General features: G+C 44.5%; 1 protein-coding gene and 2 long non-coding RNA genes across 10 annotated transcripts in view; 1 reads left to right on the plus strand and 2 right to left on the minus strand.

Annotated features, from left to right (window-relative positions):
- The window catches only part of LOC11175752 (frequenin-2), a 152,816-nt gene that overhangs the window by 118,100 nt on the left and 19,779 nt on the right, over positions 1-14,937 (plus strand). The gene's annotated exons all lie outside the window — the stretch shown is intronic.
- LOC133391075 (uncharacterized) lies at positions 11,497-12,458 on the minus strand. Its single transcript, XR_009764570.1, has 2 exons — positions 12,325-12,458; positions 11,497-12,249 (listed from the first exon to the last, which is right to left on the minus strand). It is a non-coding gene; the product is annotated as an uncharacterized LOC133391075 (long non-coding RNA).
- LOC133391073 (uncharacterized) lies at positions 13,399-14,409 on the minus strand. Its single transcript, XR_009764566.1, has 2 exons — positions 14,279-14,409; positions 13,399-14,203 (listed from the first exon to the last, which is right to left on the minus strand). It is a non-coding gene; the product is annotated as an uncharacterized LOC133391073 (long non-coding RNA).

The raw sequence follows: 14,937 nt of genomic DNA on the forward strand, positions 1-14,937 counted from the left end.
AAATGGCACTATGTAACAGTGCTGATCATATGGTCATAATAAAGTATAATGGAATTTATTTTACTTCAAATGAATTGATTTTATTCTGATTAAATATTCAAATATTGTTATCAGTTATCATTGTTATTAAAATTTTGATGAAGTAAAAACATCATTACCAGATAAATAAAACGACAATCGACGCATTTTGACCATATCGAATTATGACTGTCTTTCACACATAGTGTCATCTCTTGCGCTTCAGGGTCTCACGCCCAGAGCAAAACTTCTCCCATCTTCGCAACGGTGTGAGCGATCGGCTATTGAGGGCTGGAGGAGTGCGAGTGTGTGTCCCATGCAGACAGCGAAATTTTGGTCAACACCTCGATGGTGGGAGCGTTTTTCCATGGGATGGGGTAGTGGAGTGCGAGTGTGTCGCATGATTCCTTTAAAACTAAGGCCAGGGGTAGCGAGAGGAATCAAAATGAGTTACTCTTTGCCAAGCGGGCTGTAGTTCGGAACCCTCGACAAAATACAGTGAGTGAAGCGATGGGAAAAATGAATCATTTTGAAATAGATGGTAAAAATTCCATCCAGAAGGGGGGAGGGTAGAATCGATACGAAGTCGTACATCCACAATGACGGGGCCCCCTAGATCGCCGGGGCCCCTGGCGGCCGCCCAGTCCGCCCACCGTTTAACACTAGAACCGCCGGGCTTTTCAACCTCACTAGAACCGCCAGATGGGACAATTTTGTCCCACTAGCTATGTGTAAATATTTAGACATGTTTATTATTACCTAAGGGTTTCTTGTGGATAGATAATGAATAAACATTATAATTAGGTATAATGAAACTTTATTAGCAACTCAATCAATGAAAAAATCGAATTGTGATCATACGAACCGCATACCAAAGATATCAAAGCCAGTTTTCTGTAGAATAATAAAACATTACAGAGCTTTTAGCGATAACCTCCTTATGATAATTATATTACGGATAATTATTGTTTACAGGGTTGAACGACAGTAAATCTAGGCTTATAGCTATAAATTATTTAAACAATCAACTGATACGTAGGGTTTTTATGATAATGAAACAGGTCTAATTTTCAAAGTTGTTTGGGTATAGGCAAACGTCTATGACTCGCTTTACATTACAAAAAATCGATGTCAACACAGCTCTAAATGGTCAAAAGAAGAGGACAAGGCTTTTTTCGAAAACAAAAGGAACACCTAGATTAATTATTCATTTTTGTTTCATCAGAACCTGGCTCACATGAAACATGAAAGTTCTTTGCCTAGCTTGAAAAGAAAATCCCGTCTAGATATCTTTTCTGTTGTAAGTTCTTTGCACAAAACCCAATCATCGATTCCCGCCAAATCCAGAATATTAAAAAAAATGAATGAACAGGCCATCTTCTACTAGCACTTTTCATGGAGTACTGTCTACGCATACTTTCTACCCAGTGCTGCCAAACTTGCAGAAGCACATCCGTCACTCGTTGACAGCAGATATACCAGCCACTACTACGTATTTTGCCTATGGGACAAAAATGTCCCATATGGCGGTTCTAGGATAAAAATGATTTTTTTAAGGAGCCTTATGGGATACAATTATTTTTATGAGCGTGTGGTGTTCGCCTGTTCAAATTAAGTGAATTGGGAAGGACAGCTTTTTCTCATCACTTGAGGTCTGCGATATTAAGGGTTAATTAGGGTCTCAAGTAGATAGTAAGAGAGCTTAGAAGATAACGGGAGAGTCGGGCAGGACACGCATAATGAGCGCGAGAAATGCGTAGCCTCGCGAGAGTGCGTAGGTGCGTGAGAAGGAATAGGCGCGCGAGCGTAAGGCGAAAGAGAGAAGGTATAAAAAGGAGCATCCGATCGGATAAGCTTTCTTTCTTAATACTCCGGTATACCGCGACAATATTGTTCTCCTGCGCACGATTAAAGACAATAAAGTAAATGTAATTGTAGAAACTTACAAGCGCATTCGAAAGATCGTTCAAAATAAATAAAAGTCAGAAAACCTCAATGGTTTGTCAAGGCGGCAAGCGGAATAACACACCTTTTTCTAGTGCGATGGGACAAAAAAGTCTCATCGGCGGATCTAGTGTTAACGCGCCACTGAATATCTGCCGGATTGTCTTCACCAGATACATGGAACCATTGTGGCCGATCCGTGGTATGCTGGATCTCTGAAACTCTGTTCGCTACAAATGATTTCCATCGAGATGGATTGGCTGCTATTTAGTACAACACAATTGTAGAGTCCACCCAAAATACTCCCTTCGTTTCTTACTTCAAACTTGCTTTAACCTTCTGCCACAGATGGGAGCAATAAGGCACCTGAAAGCTGTAGTCTTGAAAAGGTTACTCTTTTTTGCCTTTTGCCATTTTCTATTGGTGTTACTCTTGATTTAGCACATAGCAGCTGTACTGTGATGGTACCATTCGCCGAAATCGTTCGCATGTACAAGCAGGCACCATAGGCCCTTTCTGATGCATCGCTAAAGCCGTGAAGCTCTATGCTGTTTGCTGCATCTCTTATCACCCTTCGTGGGACCGCGATCCCTTCAACGTCTTCTATGCCTTGTTTAAACTTCTTCCAATTTACGCGTAGTTCTTCCTCTAATGGTTCATCCCAGCCGACCTTTTTCCCACAGGACTTGTAAGAAGCATTTTACCATTGCGATCACTGGCCCGATCAACCCCAAAGGATCATACAAGCGCGCTGCGTCTGACACAACCGTCCGTTTAGTAATGTTATCCTCCTTATGCCATTTTGGGATGCTGAATTTATCGAAGATCTTGTGGAAGGGAATTCAGTATCTCTACGGAATTTGATGCCCACTTCCCCAAATGAAATCCCGCAGAATGCAATAATTCTGACAGCTCATTGCAAACTAGCCTCCCTTGTTCTACCGTGTCCTCTCCGCTAATCATATCATCCATATAGAAATCTGACTTCAAAGTCTTTGAAGCTATCGGGTATGATAAATTGTCAAATTGTCAAATCCTTTGCCAGTGCTTGAAGACATTTTGTCGCCAGGTACGGAGCTGACGATGTCCTGAACGTTACAGTCTTAATCTGAAACTCTCGAATTCCACCACCATATTCATCTCCCCACAGGATACGTTGAAGTGGACGGTCTGCCTCTCTTATCCATATCTGCCTATACATCTTCTCGATGTTTGCGGTCAATGCGTATCTCGCGATGCGAAACCGCAGGACGATACTAATCAAATCGTCTTGAATCACAGGGCTAACTAACAAAGCATCGTTTAGTGAAACTCCAGACTCAGTTGCACAAGAGGCATCAAAAATAACCCTCAGTTTGGTCGTAAGGATGTCCGGACGAATAATGGAATGCTGTAGCATGTAATACGTGGGTTCGTTTATGAATTTAGAGCTTGAACTAATCTCTTCAATGTGATTGAGTTCTAAATATTCATCTAGAAATTCCTGATACTGTTGTTTCAACTCAGGGTTGGCGCTTAGACGATGAGTCGACGTTTTGCTATTTCGTAAGAGTTTCCTATCCTCCTAATCCTTTCCACGTCGTTTGGCAATGCTGCTATGAATTTCCCATGGATTCCCAGTTTTGTAGTGCTTTCAAATATCGCTTCGCATTTCGATTTTTTAGGCGAAAACATTTTCTCTGACTGGCACGCTTCTATCTCCCAAAACTGCTTTAGCCTCTCATCTAACGATTCATCGATGCACGCTACGTTAACCAGACTTCGTTGATTTAAACTTCTGCATATCATAGATTTTGACACGCCACTACCCATCCAAACGAAGTCTCTTGCAGAAACACATAATTTTCTCCCGATCGTAGCCTAACTAATCCGTTCAATAATATTTCATTATACACCTCCCTTTCGAGAAGCATATTGATTGCGCCAATCTCTGCACAGGTTGGTTCAGCTAGCTTAACGTTCGGTGGTAGTTCCCATTGTTGCTGATCAACCTTAACTGACAGAAGGTTCCACATGATCTCAGGTAGTACGTGCAACCTTAAAGGAAAGCAAAAATTAGTACAATGCGAATGAATCACCACATTTACCGAATGAGCTGATGTTTGGCTGCCTCTGCCCACTGCTCCAATCGCGAGATGATCTCTTAGCCTTTGTGCTCGTAAACCTTGCACTAAACGTTCGGTGATGAGATTCACTTGCGCTCTTCCATCCAGTAATGCGCGTGCGATCATTTTGTTGCCATTCGATGCGATGACAGTTAGCAGGACTGTTGGCAACAATATAGATGTTGTAGGCACCGGTTGGTTCGCGGTCGGGGTCCGCATCACTGTATTGTTCGGTTCGATAAAAGATGTTGCTCTCGTTGATGTTGTCACCGTACTCTCAGGAACACTCGCGGCAACCGTAGACGATGGTTCAATCGGCGTCCGATGTAACATAGTGTGATGCTTCAGCTTACACACACGACACGTGCTGGAGGTGCATTCTCGTACGCGATGGTCTGGCGCCAAGCAATTTATGCAAAGTGCTTTGTCTTTCACTTTGTCGTACCGTTGATTTACAGGCAGGTTTCGAAAGCTGTCACACTGAAAGGCGGAATGGTTCTCTCGGTTGCAGAATGTTCTTTTTTTTCTATAACGTTTACGGTTGCACACGCTTGCTTCCATTTTTGTCGACCGTGGTTAGTGTGTGCGTGAGGGGCAGTTTCCTTTGCACTGGGCTAAGCTAGTAGGACCATAGCGTGCTGTCGCAGAAATTTCACCAATTCCTCATAATCTGCTACTTCACTACTTCGATGATGAGTTTCCCATTCCTTTCAAGTGTTAGAATCCAATTTGTCGCAGAACATGTGCGCCAAAACCACATTCCAACCATTCGTACAGATACCAACCTTCTCCACCATTTTGATCGTTCGCTCGAAACCGTCTAGCAAAATGGTGTGGGACTCGTAACTTCCACGTTTTGCGGGAGAAATGGCGAAAAGATCATCCAGATAGCGTCGCATCAACTTACTTACTTACTTCTCCGGCGCTACAACCGCTTTGCGGTCTTGGCCTGCCTCAGGAGTGTCCGAAACCGCTCACGGTCTCGCGCCTTCGTCTGCCAGTCCGTTATTCCGGCCTTAATGGCGGACGCCTCCACGCCATCTTGCCACCTCAATTTGGACCTATGACGACTCCTCTGTCCTTGTGGACGGCCTAAAAAGACTTTACGGGCTGAGTCGTCAGTTTCCATGCGTACAACATGGCCAGCCCACCAGAGCCTGGCGAGCTTGATACGCTGTACGACAGTGAGGTCGCCGTACATCTCGTATAGCTCGTCATTATAGCGGCTCTTCCATTGTCCTTCCACACATACGGGGCCAAGTATCCTTCTGAGCATCTTCCTCTCAAACGTGGCTAAGAGGGTTTCATCAGATTTGGACAATGTCCATGTCTACGTATGTGAGTACGAGGCGTATGTGAGTACCGGTACTACATAGGTACTATATAGTCCCAGCTTCGTCCGTCGCGGCAGGTTCTTTGAGATGAACTGATTTTTCAGGCTATAGAAAGACCGGTTGGCAGGTTGGCGCGCAACTCAGTTTTCATGCTGTTGTCGTTGCTGACCTTTGACCCCAGATAGGTGAATTCACCTATCTGTACATCACGCCCACATAGATTCTGATTATTTATTGGTAGGTCCGCTGATGTTGCCACCATCAGTTTGGTCTTTGCCTCGTTTATCTGCAATCCGAGGCTCTCTGCCGCCTGCTCGATCCCTTGGTAGGCTTCTGCTACATAGGAGAGCCGCAGACCAATGATGTCTATATCATCAGCGTATGCCAGGATCTGGGTTGACTTATAGAAGATGGTTCCCGTAGTCTCCACCGTCGAGTCGCGGATGGCCCTCTCTAGCGCCAAGTTGCATAGGAGACAGGCAAGCCCGTCCCCCTGGCGCAGAAGTCCCTTGGTGGTAGCAAAAGGTCCTGAGAGTTTTCCATCCACCCTCACCTGGCATGTGACGTTGGTCATAGTCATTCTAACTAGCCTTATCAGTTTGGCCGGGATTCCAAATGAGCTCATGGCGTCGTACAGTTTTACCCTGGCTATGCTATCGTATGCGGCTTTGAAGTCTATGAAGAGATGGTATGTGTCGTTTCTGTATTCAGCCATCTTCTCCAGGATCTGCCGCATGGTGAAGATCTGATCAGTGGTTGATTTTCGGTTTCGGAATCCTCTTTGATAGTTTCCGACTATCTCTTCGACGTGCGGGACAAGGCGATCCTGGAGGATCAGGGAGAATATTTTACAGGCGGTATTCAACACCGTAATACCCCTGTAGTTGTTGCAGTCCAACTTGTCTCCCTTCTTGTATACGGGGTAGATGATGCCGAGATTCCAATCACAAGGCATCGATTCGCTATCCTACACCTCAGTAACTATTTGATGCATTTCGTTTTCTAGTCGTGCACCTCCATTCTTGACCACTTCGGCTTCAATTCCGTCGGTTCCGGGTGCCTTCCCACCGGGCACCAGCACTCAGAGATCCCTTGAATACGCGCTTGAAAAAGAACTTGAGTTGGCGAAATTATTCAAGCGATCCGTCGGGTCCCGAAGCCGAAGTAAACCCGAAGCCGAAGCAAAATCCGAACGGGGGTCTGCACGAACCTTCGTTTAATTAGTCCCCTCCCCCTTTTTTGCCAGGATTTCTTTCCGAAATGATACAGTGCACACCATTATACTATCGTAATTCGATTTATTGAATATCTAACCAACATAGAATACAAAAACACACAACACTTGCACAATAATCACTGCACTTAATTCTAAATCAACGCACATAATTAAAAAAAAACACTTTTTACACTCGCACAGTGAAAAAAAAACAAATTCAGCACATACTTTCTGCTCCTCATCGCTGTTGCTCCTGGTTTTTCTCGCTGCACTGTACGGGCCACTGCTCCAACACTACGACACAGCCACAGGTTTTTGTTGTCTCCGTTCGCCGTGAAACACACATGAAATGGAAGAAAAATGATATTAATTAGAAGGGGGGATGTTGGTTGATAATTTTAATCACTTTTACTTACCTCAAATTAAACAAAACTCCATTTTTCACGGGGTTTATCCGCCAAGCGCTGAAACACCACACAAGCACCAACCTCACTTAACTAAAAGTAAAGCCTACTACGTGAATGTGTGTATGCGCTTCTGCCAAGCCAACCGCGCCGTACTGCGTGTGTAGCCAAGTGCGTGTGTGTGTATATTTGCACCACTGGACACAGAACACAAATCTCACCGCACAGCAGAGCGTGTGTCGCCAAGTGTATGCATGTGTGTATTTGCACCACTGAATTCTGAACGTCCACCACACAGCGTGTATCGCCAAGTGCGTGGCTGTGTGTAGTATCACCGTGGACTGCAGAAAACTACCCAAGTAGCAACCGAAGCTTTTTTCTCCCAGTTTCAACCCCCTCATGTCCACAAACTGCCTTCGCTTACTATTCCTATCCCGTTTCTACATTCCACAACGTTTGTTGCGTTCTCACTCATCAGGGTGTTAGTCAATTCTCTCTTGCCACACGAAGAGAATTCTCCTGCACACTTCGTGTGTTGGATTCTACCCATCCCTGTTGAACACACGTCATTTTCTTCCATCGCACTCATCAGGGTGTTTGGTCTTTTCCATCCAAGCCAAAGAGCGACTTCAGTGTGCTCTGAACCGTGGATGTGAGAGTGTGTGTTTGTGTGCTGCGTGAACTATTTTTCCTGCGTGAAACACTTTACATACTGCGCCATCCGCGGAGTTCTTTCTGCTTCATCGGAGGACGAACTTTTATCATCTAATTGTTTGGGTAAGTGTCTTTTTCTAAGTGTCTAGTGCTATGTGACATTTATTCTAATTCTAATATTATTCTAATATGCAATGTTTTGCACATTACAAGTTTCAGATGTGTGCTGCTACCGCTAGCTGTTCCTCAAACTACTTAAAAAGTGTGACACTGTGTGCACAGGCGTTCAAGTTTCAATTGATCCTCAAGCACAAAGGTAAGTTTGTCACATCTTTAAATGAAGTGTAATCTTTTTAACAAAGTGTGTCTATTAATTGTGTATTTTCATCAACAGCCTTCATACAACACCGCGGTTGAGGCGCGCCAAATCTGATGACATCTTTCCTGAACCAAGCAGGCTGAACACGCGCACCACCACGGGCTCCAGCGCGGTGTGAAGAGGGAAGAAGAAAAGGCAGAATTGGAAACAACCGCACCAGGCTTCCAACCACCGTGTGTGTGTATGTAAGTATGTGAGAACACATATGTGAATCCTCTTGTGGGAACTGCAAAAAGAAGAGAATAAAGAGTGTGAAGCAGCTAGACTGCCGCAACCAAATCAAGAGAGTGAATTCTCATTTCAATCCGAAAAACTGGGAGAGAGTGATGACATGCGAGAGAGAATAAAACTAGAAACACGAGAGAGGACACGAAGCGCTTTCGGGTTTTTTTCGCCTTCGCGCACTTTTTGCTTTATGCGCGCGAAAAAGTGAGCCTTGATCAGCGCGATGGCTCCCATACAAAGGCCTTCGGCTTTGCTATCTGGGTACCTGCACTAGAACAGAGCGCTGGTGTGGCCAAATGTGTGCATGTGTGTACTTGCTCCACTGAAAGCCGGTATCGCACCAGATTTCGGGTGTCGCCTTGTGCGTGTGTGTGTGTTATTGTCACAGCACACTCGTTCGTCATTTTTTTTCGTTTTTTCGCTTGAGCCAATCGATTTCGTTCTTTGCTGATTTTGGCAGCGCACGAGGGGGTTTCGGCTTCAACTTCCAACAACAACAACCACACGAGGAGGCTCGGGGACACTCATCAGGGGAAAATCGCTCAAATTAGAGCGAGAGACAGATAGAAAAAACGAAAGGTCAATATAAAATCTTCGGTTTTTGACTGTTCCCAACCAACCAAGCCGAGCTCTTTCGAAGCAAATCCTTCGTGATGAGCGAGAAAGCATGTCACGCATCTCACGTGTTGCCATGCGAACAGCTGCGCGTGTAGATGTGTGAGTGCGCGGAGAAAAATTGATGGATGACGAATGGAGGAAGGGGAGGAGCTTCACTCTCTCGAAGCATTTGAAGGGGGGCCGAACGCTCTCTTCACATTTTGCGAAGAATCAGTTCAACTCAAACGCTTGGCAAAGAGGATATACTACTTTGAGGCACTAAATATATCAGGCAATGGAGTCGTGGTCTATTAGTATTAGTATAAATTATTTCCCTTACCCCATTTATGAATTAATTTAAAGGAATAAACATTAATCTGAGTAAAATTTCCAAAGTCACTTTTAGCAAAAAACTTTTTCCAAATGTGTTTTGAAATTCTGAATCGATCTTGTAAAGACGGGTTTTTCATACAATGCGTACTTTTTAAGATATTTGGAAAAGTACGGTTCATAGGGTGCGCGGATGATATACTAGCAATGCTATTCCAATGAAATGCTATTCCGCTCTATCAAATTTTCAGCTGAGCGATTTTGTCTGTTTACGTTAGAACCGCTCCATTATTATTGCGCCTTTTACGTCCTCACGCGCGAATTCACAAATAGTTAAAGTGTTAGGCCCGCTTGTGATGAACAGTAGATCCACCATGTACCATGTTTCAATTCTCTGATTAAATCGCACGTAATAAATAAAATTAAATAGTGCTTTAATATCTCTCCTTCCAATTTCAATTAAAAACACATAACCACTGCACATAAGGTAGGAAGATAGATGAGAGGAGGAGGAGGAGGAGGGGCTATAAACACGTACGTAAATAAAAGGGGGCAGGGCGCGCGTGTGAGCGAAACGCGGCAGCAAACGAGAGAATTTTTTCTTTCTCTTTTGTAACATTTCGGCTAAACACCCGAGCTTAACTTCGGTAGGAACTGCCTATCAAAGTTGGTACACCTTCGGTAGAGAACTTCTATCGAAGCTATATCGAAGCAAATTTACTTCGAAAGAGCACGGTTTGGTTGGTTGGGTTGGGTTGTTACCCACCGGGCACCAGCACTCAGAGATCCCTTGAATACGCGCTTGAAAAAGAACTTGAGTTGGCGAAATTATTCAAGCGATCCGTCGGGTCCCGAAGCCGAAGTAAACCCGAAGCCGAAGCAAAACCCGAACGGGGGTCTGCACGAACCTTCGTTTAATTAGTCCCCTCCCCCTTTTTTGCCAGGATTTCTTTCCGAAATGATACAGTGCACACCATTATACTATCGTAATTCGATTTATTGAATATCTAACCAACATAGAATACAAAAACACACAACACTTGCACAATAATCACTGCACTTAATTCTAAATCAACGCACATAATTAAAAAAAAACACTTTTTACACTCGCACAGTGAAAAAAAAACAAATTCAGCACATACTTTCTGCTCCTCATCGCTGTTGCTCCTGGTTTTTCTCGCTGCACTGTACGGGCCACTGCTCCAACACTACGACACAGCCACAGGTTTTTGTTGTCTCCGTTCGCCGTGAAACACACATGAAATGGAAGAAAAATGATATTAATTAGAAGGGGGGATGTTGGTTGATAATTTTAATCACTTTTACTTACCTCAAATTAAACAAAACTCCATTTTTCACGGGGTTTATCCGCCAAGCGCTGAAACACCACACAAGCACCAACCTCACTTAACTAAAAGTAAAGCCTACTACGTGAATGTGTGTATGCGCTTCTGCCAAGCCAACCGCGCCGTACTGCGTGTGTAGCCAAGTGCGTGTGTGTGTATATTTGCACCACTGGACACAGAACACAAATCTCACCGCACAGCAGAGCGTGTGTCGCCAAGTGTATGCATGTGTGTATTTGCACCACTGAATTCTGAACGTCCACCACACAGCGTGTATCGCCAAGTGCGTGGCTGTGTGTAGTATCACCGTGGACTGCAGAAAACTACCTGCACTAGAACAGAGCGCTGGTGTGGCCAAATGTGTGCATGTGTGTACTTGCTCCACTGAAAGCCGGTATCGCACCAGATTTCGGGTGTCGCCTTGTGCGTGTGTGTGTGTTATTGTCACAGCACTCTCGTTCGTCATTTGTTTTCGTTTTTTCGCTTGAGCCAATCGATTTCGTTCTTCGCTGATTTTGGCAGCGCACGAGGGGGTTTCGGCTTCAACTTCCAACAACAACAACCACACGAGGAGGCTCGGGGACACTCATCAGGGGAAAATCGCTCAAATTAGAGCGAGAGACAGATAGAAAAAACGAAAGGTCAATATAAAATCTTCGGTTTTGGGTATTTTTCAGCCGACGGATAGCCTTTCGTGTTTCTTCTATGCTAGGTGGCAGCAGCATGACACTACCCCGGTACCAAAATCCATGCGACTTTTCGCTAACGGATTGATTAAATGGCGCCCGATTAGACGATCCGATAGAAGCACTTTTCAGGCTTAATGGATTGAGCGAGATACACCGTCGCGGCGACACGATACATGTTGCATACATGTGTACTACATTTCAAGAGCCCCCTCTCGCTTTTTTTCGGATAGCAATGAGTTCAAACACACTTACGAATCCGTCGTTCAATATTTTTTTTATTTTCTACTTTCTTTTTCTAAGCACATTCTTTCATTCATACACACACCCTCCCCACTGGTATTTTTCGAAGTATTTTTTTTCTTCTTGAAAAACAAAAAAACTAACGCACACAAGGAGACCCATGGGAGAGTGCGAAACGACAAAGAAGAGAAAACACACACACACACCTTCTCCTCCCCATGGTGTTTTTCGCAAGGTGATCCCGTAGGAGAACGCGAACGCAAAAACACACACACACAAAACCACGCACGCATGCAGGCTAGCACACAAACACACACCTCACTCCTCCCCCCCCTCGTGTTTCCCCCCCACCCCCTTTTGATTCCGTAGGAGATCGCGAAACAGCAAAAAACACACTCACAACCACGTACGCATGCAAGCACACATACACACACATACACATACACCTATCCCTCCCCTCTCTTGGTGTTTTTTACAAGGTGACTCGTAGGATCTCGTTAAGCGAAGCGGCAAAAACACACACAGCCACGCACGCAGGCATGCACACACATACACACACACACACAGACGCGCGCGTGCACGCACGCACGAACGCACGAGGCAGCGTAAATGAAGAACGTATAGAACCTACGTTGCCGGTCTCCCCCTCCCGTGTTCTCGTTCTCCGAAAAGGCTGAGGTGTGCACGTTTGTGCGTGTACCTTTGCCGTCCCTCCTCACCTTCCTCATCCGTTGACCGTTCGTTGTAAGCTGGAGGATGAGTTCAGCGCTGTTGAAGAAATGAAAGTTAAGAATAAGATTACTCACTCTTTTTTGGTATGCTTTGTGTGTTATCATAACTTACCTTATTGCAAACAAAATCCGGAATGAAGCTCCTCGTTTAGAATATTCCGCATTCGATCACATCCTCGGCGATGCTCGACGCCATCAGCGGATGAAAGCAGGAAAAGAAACAAAGAAAAGCATCAGTCACCATCAGCATCATCCTACTCTCACACTTTTACATCGGTTGATGATTCTTACCTTTTCAATTTCACCAAAACAAACAGCGATAGAACCAAATCCAGAACACCAAAATCACACACGATTTCTGGAGCAAACCGACACATCCTCCCCCTCCAATTGTTTGCCACACACTGACGTGTGTGAGCAGCAATGTTCTTGAAGCGGTGAGCAACGGTAAAGCACTCACAAGAAGAAGCGAGACGGCTATACGAGTAGCGACTTACGCCGCCGCACAGACAGCGCGCGTCATAATTTTATGCGCGAAAATCTTAAAATTCAATTTATTCATGACAAATTGAATCGACATTTTCATACTCTGACGAACTTTTACGAAAGATATGTAAAAACTTAATGTAGTGCAATTAAATTTAGTGCAATATCATTAGCAGAACATAACATTTTGATATTTGTTTGTAAATTCAGATCCTAAGAGCTACTACTTTTTTGAACAATAAGTGTAGAAACACAAATTTTGTCTGAGTCCAGAACAGCAACAGGGAAGATGTCGTATCCTGAGTGTGGAGATGTGTGTGTGTATGTGGTGAACGTTGCCGCGTCAAGCGTGCTGTAGGATACAACGCGTGTAGGAGGGGGTAAAATCGCTTGGCTCATTGAAAATACAGGCAAAGTTGGCGCGAAGAAAACGCAACACTACGGGTTGTATGGAAAATGTTGCGCGTTCAATCCGATTGCCATGCGATTCCCCGGTACCAAAATCCATGCGACTTTTCGCTAACGGATTGATTAAATGGCGCCCGATTAGACGATCCGATAGAAGCACTTTTCAGGCTTAACGGATTGAGCGAGATATACCGTCGCGGCGACACGATACATGTTGCATACATGTGTACTACATTTTAAGAGCCCCCCTCGCTTTCTTTCGGATTGCAATGAGTTCAGACACACTTAAAACTTCGTTTAACATATTTCATATTCGTTTTTTATTTTTCACTTTCTTTTCTGAAGTACATTCTTTCATACACACATCCTCCCCCAGGTATTTTTCGAAGAAACTAAAAAAAAAAACTAACGCACACAACTAGATCCGCGAGAGAGTGCGAATCGGCAAAGAAAAAAAAAACATACACACACACACCTCCTCCTCCCCTTGGTGTTTTTCGCAAAGTGATCCCGTAGAACGTGAACGCAAAAACACACACACAAAGCACGCAGGCAAGCACACACACACCTCACTCCTCCCCCCCCCCCCCCTCCCAGGTGTTTTCGCAAGGTGATTCCGTAGGAGATCGCCAAACAGCAAAAGCACACATACACACACATACACAGCCACGCACGCATGCAAGCACACATACACACATACACAACCATGCACGCATGCAAGCACACATACACACACATACACAGCCATGCACGCATGCAAGCACACATACACAGCCACGCACGCATGCAAGCACACATACACACACACATACACACATACCTACCCCTCCCCCTCTCTTGGTGTTTTTCGCAAGGTGATCCCGTAGGATCTCGTTATGCGAAGCGGCAAAAACACACACAGCCACGCACGCAGGCATGCACACACATACACACACATAGACGCGCGCGCGCACGCACGCACGAACGCACGAGGGAGCGTAAAGGTTCTATACGTTGCCGGTCTCCCCCTCCCGTGTTCTCGTTCTCCGAGAAGGCTGATGTGTGCACGTTTGTGCGTGTACCTTTGCCGTCCTGTAAGCTGGAGGATTAGTTCAGCGCTGTTGAAGAAATGAAAGTTAAGAATAAGATTACTCACTCTTTTTTCGTATGCTTTGTGTGTTTTCATAACTTACCTTATTGCAAACAAAATCCGGAATGAATCTCCTCGTTTCGAATATTCCGCATTCGATCACATCCTCGGCGATGCTCGACACCATCAGTGGATGAAAGCAGGAAAAGAAACAAAGAAAAGCATCAGTCACCATCAGCATCATCTTACTCTCACACTTTTACATCGGTTAATGATTCTTACCTTTTCAAATTCACCAAAACAAACAGCGATGGAACCAAATCCAGAACACCAAAATCACACACGATTTCTGGAGCAAACCGACACATCCTCCCCCTCCAATTGTTTGCCACAGACTGACGTGTGTGTGAGCAGCAATGTTCTTGAAGCGGTGAGCAACGGTAAAGCACATACAAGAAGAAGCGAGACGGCTATACGAGTAGCGAATTACGCCGCCGCACACACAGCGCGTGTCATAATTTTATACGCGAAAATCTTGAAATTTAAGTTATTCATGACAAATTGTATCGACATTTTCATACTCTGACGAACTTTTACGAAAGATATGTAAAAATTTGATGTAGTGCATTTAAATTTAGAGCAATATCATTAGCAGAACATAACATTTTGATATTTGTTTGTAAATTCAGTTCCTAAGAGCTACTACTTTTTTGAACAATAAGTGTAGAAACACAAATTTTGTCTGAGTCCAGAACAGCAACA

The sequence above is a fragment of the Anopheles gambiae genome, chromosome X (assembly GCF_943734735.2).
Source record: "Anopheles gambiae chromosome X, idAnoGambNW_F1_1, whole genome shotgun sequence".
Classification (NCBI taxonomy): domain Eukaryota; kingdom Metazoa; phylum Arthropoda; class Insecta; order Diptera; family Culicidae; genus Anopheles; species Anopheles gambiae.